At 36.9% G+C, this 12,057-nt stretch overlaps 1 protein-coding gene across 4 annotated transcripts in view; it reads left to right on the forward strand.

Moving 5' to 3' along the window:
• The first annotated feature begins 3,715 nt into the window (after window positions 1–3,715).
• The window catches only part of for (cGMP-dependent protein kinase for), a 28,128-nt gene continuing 19,786 nt past the window's right edge, over window positions 3,716–12,057 (forward strand). The window contains exons 1-2 of one of the 4 annotated variants that reach the window (XM_070277604.1): window positions 3,716–3,812; window positions 4,907–5,278. The gene's annotated coding sequence lies outside the window, so the exon portion shown is untranslated. Of the gene's footprint in view, window positions 3,952–4,906; window positions 5,279–9,946; window positions 10,094–12,057 lie in introns of those variants that run through there. The other 3 variants (XM_070277606.1, XM_070277605.1, XM_017242279.3) reach the window with 3 other exon arrangements.

Genomic DNA, 12,057 nt, shown 5'->3' on the forward strand with positions numbered 1-12,057 from the left:
TGACTGTCTAAATTGCCTGCAGAAGTCGGCCCCACCCCGCGACAGCTTTCCACATCCATCTACCATCTCCATTTGGCCAAAACCCCCCCTCCCCCAGTTGGCCCTGTTGGAGCACGCTTTGCTGCCACTTTTTATATCATCTACTTAGCCTTAATGGCAAATAATTAATTTCCAGCTTCCGCGTTGCCGGTTCTAGCCTCTGTCACGCCCTCCACCCCCCTCCCTCGACGTCCAGCCCTTTTCCGCCCGCGTAGTAAATGGCCGCATGTAACTGCAATTTGCCCCCGCTCCCTTCGGCCACGCCTGGAACGACCATTTTCAATTTACAAATTGCTTATTTTTCGAAAACCAAATTGCGAGTGCCTTGGCCAGGACTTGGCCAGGATGGCAGGCCCGTAGCTGTAACCGGATCCGGATCCGGGACCAGGACGTAAAAGAAGCACCAGCAGCAAGCAGCAGGCAGTTAATGCATTTTACGTGCGGCCAGTTGGGTGGCGAAATGTGGGAGGGGGCGGATGAGGATGAGGTCCTGGGCGGAGGTCCTGGCAGTTATGTGCTGCGGCGAAGGCTTCTCAATTACGTTTATAAATTTTCCAAGCCAAAATGGCGCAGCCTCCGAAAATGAATAGCCCGAAAGGGACAGCGCTAAGTAGGGGGAGGTGTGTAGACAGAGATGGAGGATGGTAAAAGAACGGGATGGGGAGAGAACTCCAGTTTTTCCGGGGAACCATACAAAAAACCATACCCCAATCCCCCCTCTGAAAACCATCGAATGAAATTTTATTAACTTCTTTTAGGCCAAATTGCATTGCGGTTTATTTGAAGGCCGGTTCAGAGCTTGATGCCCCTCCTGGTCCTTATGTTCCAGCCCACTTCATCACCACCATCCTGCTGCCGAAAACGATTCCCTTTTATTTATGATGCGACATTTCAACTCGCAGTAGTAGGCCCTCAACAATTTATTGGCGCCATCAAAAATTGTTTTATACACTGGAAAAAAATGTTTAAATAATGGTTAATTAATTATAAAGCAATTTCTTAACATTTTCATTTTCAATTTCTTAATTTTCTAATTTATAAAAATATAAAACATAGTAAAAGACCCCTCCAATTACTATCATTTTCTCTCAGTACATTTTTTTATAGCCAGTATCAACTGCCACGCCCACCGTCTAACCAAATGGCCAAGACTCCATCGTTGCCCTTTCGTTTTTATGGCCTACGCATCATTTGGCTAAAAGAGACCTCCCCGAGAATCCATTTAGAAGGCGATGGCTTCCCCCCCTCGAAATTCGAGGATAAAAAAGGATCAAGTGGGGCGGAGGGTGTGTGGAGCGGTAATCGTTCTATGAAATGCCTAAATAAAATAAATGGCTAAACAGAATTAGAGTGAAAGGACCGGCAGTATACAAGGATAATATCCTCGATTCTCATTCAAAGTTTATTTCAAAAGGTTGAGAAATAAAAGAGGATATTCTATTTAAGATATATTATTTATTAGACTTTTTAAGATAAGTGGAGAATTTTTTATTTATGGTTTTTGGGGTTTTTATATTTTTTTTCAGCACTTACCCTTATATCCTATAGCTCCTAAAGACTTTTCTCTAATTAAATGATATTCTTCTATTAAAAGATCATTAGATCAGCATATTTCCCACATCCATGAATATAATTGTCTTCAGTTCCCCCCCCAGACCACCCACTCGCCCCCTGCAAAAGCCAGCAAAATCAATTAAAAGCGCAATTAATTTGTATGACAGTTGAAGAAAACAGACGCCAAGCTTTTGGTCGAAAAGGGGTGAGTGGGAGGGGGAGAGATTGGGTGGCTTTTTCTCTCTCCGATTCTGTCGGAATAATAAAAGTAATTTAATTTTAATGAAATTGTTAATACGAAAACAATTTCATTTTGTAAAAAGTTTTGCGTCGGCTCCTGAACAGGACACTGAGCGGGGGGATGGGGGACCAGGATGAATGACAGGACGAGAAGAGTAAGAGAGAACCAGCGCCAAATTGCTCGTGACAATGAGTGAGTGGGCCAGGGAAAAACAAAAAGCTCACACACACACACACACACACACACACAAAACAATCAAATAAAAGTGTGCGAAAAAGAGAAAGCCAAACCAAGAAGAAAAAGCAAACAATTGCCGTCGGTAGAACAAGTCCAAATACAACAAAAACAACAAACGACAACCCGACAGACAGGGAGAAAGAAGAAAAGAGAATGCGAAAAATGAAATGCTGATGCGAAGATTTAATAAATGAAATTGGTGTGTGATTAAAAACACAAAAACCAAACGAAATCCATCTAATCAACTTTTGCTGCCGCCTCACTATTCCTCGCCCTGCACCCGCACCCTCTTGTCCTTGCTTCGGCACTTTCTCCTCCTTCGCTGCGGCATCCACCCGTCTCTTTCTCTTTGCGCTGCCTTGCAGTTGGCCGAGGCAGCGGCGGCAGAAGACGAAGCGACGCAGCAGCCGTAGGGGGCCAATATGAGGTGGCTGGGAAATATTTACTAAGTAGAAATATTTTTATTTAATAAATAAATTTACTTATTTTTTAAATTTTTACTTTATTGATTAGGAATTTTATTTGGTTACAAAACATTAAAAACTAAAAATAAATCAAATTTAACGGTTTCCAAATTTCCCAATAATAAGGAAATTTCCTCCAATAATTTCCCAATATTTTGGTCCTTTTCTTTAGGCTCCGCCCCCATTTATGAACAAAAAAAAAATTTTGTCTTAAAAAAAATGGCGATAATATTGGGTATTTATATGGCGACCTCTACATATGAACTTTGATTCGTTATGACCCACAGATGGCGCGCCAAAGAAATTGTGTCAGGTAGAATTTAAGATTCGACAGGAAAATTAAATTAAAATTAAATTAAATTAAATTAAAGACAAACAAGTTATTCAAGTCTTTCTTTTAAATTCCAAATTTTCTCATTCAAAAATACAAATCTATTAAGATCACTTGAAAAAAAGTTTTGTTAAATATCAATTAATATCACTAACTAATAGCACAATTAATTTAATAAATTAACTCATTTTTAATAAAAAGAATTAATAAAGCTTTTATAATTCCTGATTAATTAAGATGTGATCTGATCTCACGCAGTGAACCTTGACCCACTTCCAAGTAGACAAGTCTACTAAGTCACCTGTTGATGCAAAATGCTAGAACATCCACCGTGATCGATTAAAGCCATTTGTTTCACCTGATTTGCGAGATTATTAACGAAAAAAGCTATAAAATACCAAGCCGCTCAGATTGAAGTTCTAAAAAGTCAGCTCGACTAGTTTTAAGAGAATTTTTAATTGAAATACATACAGTGAAGCTTCCAAAAGTTCCAAAAGAAAAATTCAAAACCGGTTTTTTGGTAATAAAAATAATAAAATAATCAAATTTTTAGGATTTTATAGAACAATTTGAATTGAAATATTATTAAAAAAAAATTTAATTTAAATTATGTATAGTGTGACCGTTTCACAACAACATTCAATCTAAAAATAGTCTTAATTTATTAAAAAAAAGTCATTTATTTTCCTATGGGCTATGGAAATTTTTGAAATTTTTATTTTTATAAAATGTTGATAAATTTATTCCGAAGATTAAAATAAAGCTAAAAGCTCTTTCGGAAGTTTATTCGTCCACCCTACTGTACTTGCGGGGCATTCGTGGGGTCTCACTAACTATTTTTCTGCGCCAAGCGCTCAAATCGCTTTTCTCTCTCGACGCGTTCGGTTCGGATTTGGAGCTGCTTGGGAGCTTGGGGGCTTCGTGAAGCATTTACGTGCGCGTTTGTGTGAGTGCTATTTTATTCGGTTAGTTAGTTGTTGTTGTTGGTTTGGCTAGTCGGACGATCTAGCGTGTGTGTGCTCAATTCTGAAAACGAAAACAACAACTATACAAAGTTCCATATGTGCAGCTATTTGCCTTAAAATGTAATTAACCCAAAGGGAAAACAGGCGAATAGTTAAAGTTAAATAAAAGTCAATTAAAATGGAAAACTTAAAACAGTGAATGCAGTTTAATTTTTAATAAAATGCACTTGTCTCAGCTCCATCCAACTGCAATTTCTAGCCACCCACACACTTTCGTTTTCACCCCCCCTTGGTATCCTCATTCTTTTTCGGTTTAAAGTGCATTTCTGCGTCGCATTTCCTACTTTTCTTTGATATATTTTATTAAATGTAGCTCCATTGTTGTTGTTTTTACTACTCCTCGTGCTTCTTCTTCTGCTTCGTGCTGCCCTTACTCCTCCTTTTGGGGCTCTCTCTTTGTTGTTGTTGTTATTTGCTCCACAATTTTTTCCAATTTGTGCGCGTTGCCGCCTTCGCTTTGCGTTTTTTTTGTATTTTTTTTGTTTTATATTTTCTTCAGCCGCCGCGATTCTATTTTTAGCAACAAGTATTGTTGTAGTTGCTGGCCGTGTGTTTGTTGTTGGTGGAGCTCAAGTTAACTACGCTACGCTGGCAGCAGAAAAAACAACAACCTGACAAACTATGGGGAGCAAGAGAGCCCCAAAACAAAAGAGAGAGCCGGAGAGAGAGAGTACCTACGTGAAGAGCTGGAGAGTGATCTTAAAGTGGGGCTTGAATAAGAGTGATATACATTAGTGAAAATAATTGAAATTTTATTAAAAAAAAGATATTATTATTAATATTATTGTAATTATTATGATAATCTTAAAATTAAATAAATATCACTTATCATAGCTCCACTGTACCTGACTCAGGTGATAACAATAACACCGATGAGGCCAGAGAGAGCCAACTGATACACTTGTTTGATCGCTCTCCCGGTACCTAGTTGCTTTCTCTTTCCCCCCCGCTCTCTCTTTTGGGTGGTTCTGCGGCCTGGCTAATGGCATTTAAATTTTAATGCCCAATTTTATAGAAAATCAAGTGAAAGACACGAACGAAAAGAAAAGCGAGACGGAAATACTAAAAACTACAAACTAAATAAAAACAAAAGTGCAGGCAATTGATGACCAAAACTTGTCTCTTGTGCCGCCTGCATATTTTCTTTAGCCTTAATTTTGTGCTTCCTGTGAATTAACGAAAAAAATACAAAAAAAAAAACACCGAGAAAAACAGAGAAAAAACCCGAGACATAACCGCGAGAGTGAGAGCGCAACAAGTGGAATCCGGAATCCGACAGATACTTTCATCACAAAAGCCGGCTGGCCGAAGGAAGAGAGCTTTCAAGCTGTAATTCTCTTTTTCTTTGGATTCACCTCTGGAATTTCTTCACATCGACGTCCAACATGTAAGCCCCCATTTTAATATGCAATTATTGTCCGCTGTTTGTTGAACAACAAGCATTATTTATTATTGTTTATTTATGGATTTATGCCGCCTACGAATTTTTGCGATTGCACAATCAGCCGGAGCTGAGCTGCCTTTGAATATGAACGATTTTTCAGACCCCCTTTTTGGAATTATATACGATTTTGTAGAGTTCCTTGTAGTTACATTATCTCCGGCCTTGTGCGTGCATTGAATACTTAATGAAGGCCCAAGCCCTTGTCTCTACTATGTACTTTATAAAGGTTATATTCCCCTAAAAATCTTAAGACTTTTTCTATTAAATATCCCCCAAGAATTGCTATCGCTGATGCATTTCTTTGTTTCGATTGCGTTTCCATTTCCTTGGCACTGCGAACAAAGCCCATTTGTTGTTTTAATTATTGTTGTTCAATATTATTTTATTTTTTTTTTGCTTTGTTTGCTAGTTTATTTTTAGCGTTTTGTCATAAAGTTTAACAAACAAACATACCTGTTGGGGAACTGTTGAAAAAAATTTCGCTGACAATCTGCGAGGGTGTGTAAGAGGCTATTTTACAACTGCGCAGATCTCAAGCTTTGAAAATATATATATATTGGTTAATTATAAGGAATAGGTTCTTATCTAAGGAAACTCTCAAAGTTACACAGCGCGAATAAATTATAAACTTTATTTACTTTGCGAAAACCAAGTCGCAATATGGAAATTGACTCCAGTTTTGAAGGGTGATCCAATAAAGATAAGAATATAAAGAAGGGCTTTCAAATCAGGGCTTATAATAGGGGTCTACAAAGTCGCAAATATTGGTTTTGTATCCCCACACTGTTTACTTCCTATAACCATTAATGATCATTAATACAATATCATAAATCTCACATACACATATACATATGTATATCTTGTAGTAAACAAAATATTCAATTCATTTGTTTATCCCAAAAATTCATTTGGCAAAGCCATTTCGCCCATTTACAACACCAAGCTATAAAATAAATAAACAGCTTGTCAAATCTTAGCATTTTGTACTTTTTCCGTTTATTCGAAATTCTTTTATTCGCCAAAAAGCAAAACAAATTGCAATTTTAAACGCCAAACGGTATCAGTACCCTCTTCTTGGCTAAGACGTGCCCCTTTTCCAGGGCCAGGTCCAGTTTCGGGCAATATAAGCTTGTGTAAGCCGCATATCAAATTTATGTCAAATTGGCAAATTTTCAACAATAAAACTCGACAAAGGAAAACGCTACGGAGCATAATTGCCAATCAATTTGTGCGAAAACCTAAGATCCATTTGATTTTTTATCAATGAGTGATGGGAAATCTCCATTCAACTAAGGCTAAGAGTTAAAATACTTGTTGTTTTGGGTGGAAAAATTAAAAAATAGTTATATAGTTAATGATTTAATACTTGTTTCTGTATTATAATTAAAAACAGGGACTGAAAATAATAATAAAGAGCTTAAAAAAATTAGAAAAGAGTTTTATTATCTCTTAAACTCTTATTATCGAGTTTTATTATAAGAATAAAATATAAATAATTATAACTCAAATATTATATTAAATGGAACTCAATATTTTAATTCTTTTCGAAGCCCATATAAAGCATCCACATGGAATTTTATACACACATTATATACCAAATGGAAGGTATTTGTCTGTGAAATATATATTTCTTCTTATTTATACAGTAGCTTTTGGTTCAGGTTTTTTATTTCAGTTGAGGCGATATTTACGTTTGATTTCTCAAATTTACAGTCCCTGATCAAAAATATATTACAGAATATACACTATTCTGCACAGCCTCTGATAGAACTCTGATGTACTTTCGTTTTCTTATATTTGTTTTTAAAATTTTCAACGATTCTTTCCACGTTTTTCAACACTTGAGTTGGCGCGAAAAGCTCCAAAACGGTCAAATAAGCTTTATTTTGAAAGTTTTCTTGCTTACCAACAGATGGCGCAGCAACACTTATTCAGGGAATGTAACGGTTGTTTTGGGTTGAAATTTAAAAACATAAAATATATGTATATTATTAAAAGTTTCTAAAATTTTTAATATATTTACATAAAAATAAACATTTATAGAAAGTTTTTTTTTTTAAAGCTTTTTAAATCTTTTGATTTTATTTTTAAAACTTCCTGTGCTTGTTCATACTTTTATTTATATCATAAATATATTATCAGCTTATCAACCTTGTTAATAATTCCGTTTTTTTTTATATTGTGGTGCTGCCCAGCCCAAATTGCATTTAAACAACAACTGGGCGGGTGTTGTCACCATTCAATAGCGGCCTGCTCAGTTGCCGCCCAAATAACCTTTCCTTTCCGATTGCGCCAATTAAATAAAATATATATACATATAATTATTACCTTCGTTCACTGGCAGCTCTCATGACGGCTTATCAATGGCGTCAATGTCGCCAAATACAAACAAATATAATCAAGAGGGAATAGCAGGGAGACTATCTTCCAAGAGTTGGCAAATCGATCTTCAGAGGGGGGGGGGTGTTGGTATTAAAAAAAGGGTTAAATTAATATATAAAACAATAAATACAGCTTTTAGATATTTTCATAATTTTTTTATACATTTAATAGTATACCCCTTTTAGCCAATTATTCCCTTAAACCAGGCATGGAAAAAAGTGCTTCTTTTCATAACAAAAAAATAAATAAAATAATATACAATTTTCCACAATTTTAATTGTCTAACAAATAAAAAAAAAATTCCCATTCATAAATGATATATAGCTTTATCAATAAGCTTGATTGTTTAGTTCCAGGAAAGTGTATTGATGAATAACCCGAATATCTATAGATTCTGGAATTACAATTCCCACTCATAGTTGTAAACAATTTAATAATGTTTTGATTTCTGCTCAAGTCACGTCCCACGCCAAATGATTTTTGCATGAACCGCTCTATATATACCCTGTCTGCGGTTAGTTGATAACATTTCCAGTTTGGAGTAAACAAAATACCCACAGACCCCTGTTACCAGATTACTGTTTCCTTAAACGCTTTCCGCTGCAATCGGCAGCCATCAGGTGGCAGCCAACAGGCTTTTGTAATTATGACATAAAAAATATTATAGAATACCCGGCAGGGCATTAGGCCATACCGAAGTTGGACATGAGCTACAGGACATGATTTATGTGGTGATCTGCACTAAATCTTTCACAGAATGCCGCCTAGAGAGCTCCAGTGCGGTTTCTCTTGTGCGAATTATTGCCTTGGGCTGTCGACACGGCGTATACGTAATTTATTTTCGGTGATATACTGTTTTGGAATACAAAAAAATTGGCCAAAAAGCGTTTGGTTTTTTACATATTATACAGTTTAACTGAAATAATTGGGCTAACTGGTAGGAGAGAATATTTATTTGTCACACCTGGCGTATACGTGATATTTTTAGAGGAAATAGCAACAATGTGAATTCTTTTGCATTTTAATTGTTTCTCAGTTCTTATTTTAGTCTGAAACCTATTTTAATTTATTTTTGGCACTATTTTAATAATAATTGTAAATATTAAGTATACGCCCTGTAGTATTTATTTACAAATTAAATTTACGCCATTACTTCTGAATTGGAATCTAAGTTTCCAAAAAATGTATTCTTTAACTAGAAGAGCACTATTGAATATTTTTTTAAATAATATTTAAGATTATGTAATAAAATAAATGTATTTCCCTACATGTAATATTATAGTAAGTATACGCCTTTTCTTACTTTTGGCTAAAAATTGGAGATGGTTTGAAAATAAAAATTGGTGTTTAAATCAAAATAGTAACTAAAAATGTATAAACAAATAATACCAACAAAAATGGGTAATAAATAGTTAAATATCAAGTATACGCCATATAGTCTTCCTATGAATTTCAACTAAAAATCCCGGCAATAAATAAACGAATTAAATTATTGGCCACCAAATAGCCCCCATAGCTCACCAATTAAGATGTCATTCCGACATCCTTTAAATTACCAGCGAAACTAAGCCATCCCGAGTGCCCAGAGCCGTTCATAAATATGCAAGTAGGAGATCAGCAGAGTGGCCAGAGCCGGTGAATGATGCGTGTGCGCCTGGAAGTAAATACTTTCGATACTACATACTATATATTGCTGCTGCTGTTGTCCAGAAGTACTTTATAGTAGTTGCCCCGAAACGAAACGCTTTTCATTCTAGCATGCCAGCCAGCAATTAGATCGCTGGCAATGCAATTTTTCCATCACAGCCATGCCAGTGCCAGTGCCGGTGCCAGTATCAGTGTGTGTGTGAGTGAGTGCTACTATTATTATTTTATTTAAACGATTTCCAAAGCCAACGCACGAATCACAGGCAAGGTGTGTTTTTTTTCTCGTTTTTTTTTTATTATATGGCTTTGGTGCGTGTGTTGGTGCGTGCACCCAACTGGTTTAAGCCAAATTCCGAGTTTTAATTTAAGCGACAAACAAACGCTTCTGGGGTTCACTTCGATAACGGGCAGCGCAGTCGGCGTCGCAGTCGTCAACTACTATCGATAGACTTACGATCGTTGCTACCCAACACTCGCACTCGCACCGCGTCGCTCGATCGGTCAACAACGGCTCTCGCGTTGGCTTTGGCTTTTAATTTGTGAATTAAATAAATAAAAAAAATACAGAATCCGAATCAGAAAAACCGCGTAACGGTTCGTCTCACGCACCCAACTAATTAAACCGCAAAGATCGGAATCTTAAATGTGCGTGTGTGTGATTACACTTGGCTCTTTGGCTCATTAAAAGTGCAAATTGTTTACGAGAATTTTTTGCCAGCCTCTCCAAAGGTAAAGCACCAGCCAATTTCCTTATACGTTCTTGTTTTTTTTTTTTTCTTCCAACTGGCTCCCAGGCGGGCAATTTTCCTTACCGGAGTGAGTGTGTGTGTGTATGTGCTAACGTTTTAATTAAAAACCCCAAAGAAAATGTAAAAAAAAAAATAAGAAAAACCAAACCTCAAGCCTGGTGAAGAGTTGCTCCTGAAGACAGTCATGTGACAGGCTTGAAGTCTTGAAGTGACCACCAGGCTGCCTCCGCTTCGGTAGCCAAGATCTGTCATAACGGATGGTGGAGATGGAGGGGACTGTTGTCCACTTGTTGTGGGGGGTCTTGGAACCAGAATTCTTCTCCTCCATCCTCCGCTCAAGAATTATATATAGAGCGATGCCACAGAAAAAAGTGTGACGGTTGATTAGACGGCTGGCTCATCATTGGAATCATTAAGGAATGTTCTAACAACTCTATATCCGAGGAGACAATAAATTTTGTTTAATAAAGTGGTTCTTATTCTAAAGATGGTCTCGGAAGACTCATTTTATATCCATTTTTCATCGGATCAGTGCATGACTGGCAAGAGAACTTGTCTGATCACTGGCGGTTCTTTTGAGTTCTCTGAGGCTCTAAGAACTTTTATGGTCTTATAATGGTATTATGCTTGAAATAAACGGAAATTATCAGAGACACATGTAAACAAAGTGGAGGTCTTTTGAGGGTTTGTCAGTTTTTTAGGCGAAGAGTTGAGTGATACGGAGCTACCCATTAATCCCCGTCAGTTTTTAAACCTTTGGTGACTCATCTGACCCCCCCTGCAAAGAGGTTTAATTGATTGAACGTGTATTTCATGCCAAAATTCCATCGGTATCCATAGATAGAGCTCACTTAATGCCCACTAGCCGCCTAAATCGAGTCACTAGCTCGCCAATGACAACTCGGGCCGTATCTGAATGTCTTTCGAGTGTTATCAGGCGATCAATTGCCTTCGGCATGGCTCGATCGATCGATCAACGGACGTGTCGCCGGGACTAATGAACATTTGTAAGCCAAAAACTAAAAAAAATAAAAATAAACGATAAACAAAACGACTAAAAAACTGAGAACACATGTCGGTATCTAAACGATCCTCTGACATTGACTCGGTTTAGAGTGGATTTAAATCACTTGCAAGATAATAACTAATGTACTCACAGGTCACTTGTAGTTTGGCAGGTCAAGCTCAAGACTCTCAAGAGTCTAGAGAATCGTGTGGAAATTTTATTCGAATTTTATTGATTGTTTGTGCAACGTTGAAATTGGAAATAACTTGAATAATTGCACGCCTCAAGTGAGGCGCAAATGAATTCTCCGGAGAATCAATTTATTTCGAAATCCGGACAATTCTTGTTTCAATTTAGGATGATGTGTGTGTTCTAGTGTGTGTTTGAGGAAGCGCGTCTGTAATTGAAACCTATAATTATACCATTTATATACTATATAGGCTTCTATATACTACATAAGACGACGTTGCCGAATACGGCTTGACATAACTTTCAATTGATGTCTCAATTCGTGCGGTTCTGGGAGCGGAAAAGAGCTACAAAGATCGCTTAATTATGTTGAAAAGTGGAAACGATGCGAATACGAGGCATTTTTGGGATGCCCCATTAGCTAGATGGAGCTAGTCAGTGTTTAACATGCTGTCACAGCCTGTCATGCTGTCATCTCTTTCTGCTAACCATGCCTGCGTCTCTTTCTCAAAATGACAGCTGAGACATGATTGTGATGATTGTTTCTGTCAGTTTGGATTAGAAAATTATGATAATTATTCCTTTTATTCACTTATAGTTATTTTTTTTAGCTAATTGGCTTTACAAGTAGGTCTACTAGTTTTTCCAAATCCAGTTCATTTAACTCAACACCTCGCCTGAAGTTAAATATCTCCTGGCTCCTCCTCTGAGCTTCAAGATATCTACCATCTATGCAAATTCAAAGTTGA

This window comes from Drosophila bipectinata, chromosome 2L (genome assembly GCF_030179905.1).
Source record: "Drosophila bipectinata strain 14024-0381.07 chromosome 2L, DbipHiC1v2, whole genome shotgun sequence".
In the NCBI taxonomy this organism is placed as follows: Eukaryota; Metazoa; Arthropoda; class Insecta; order Diptera; family Drosophilidae; genus Drosophila; species Drosophila bipectinata.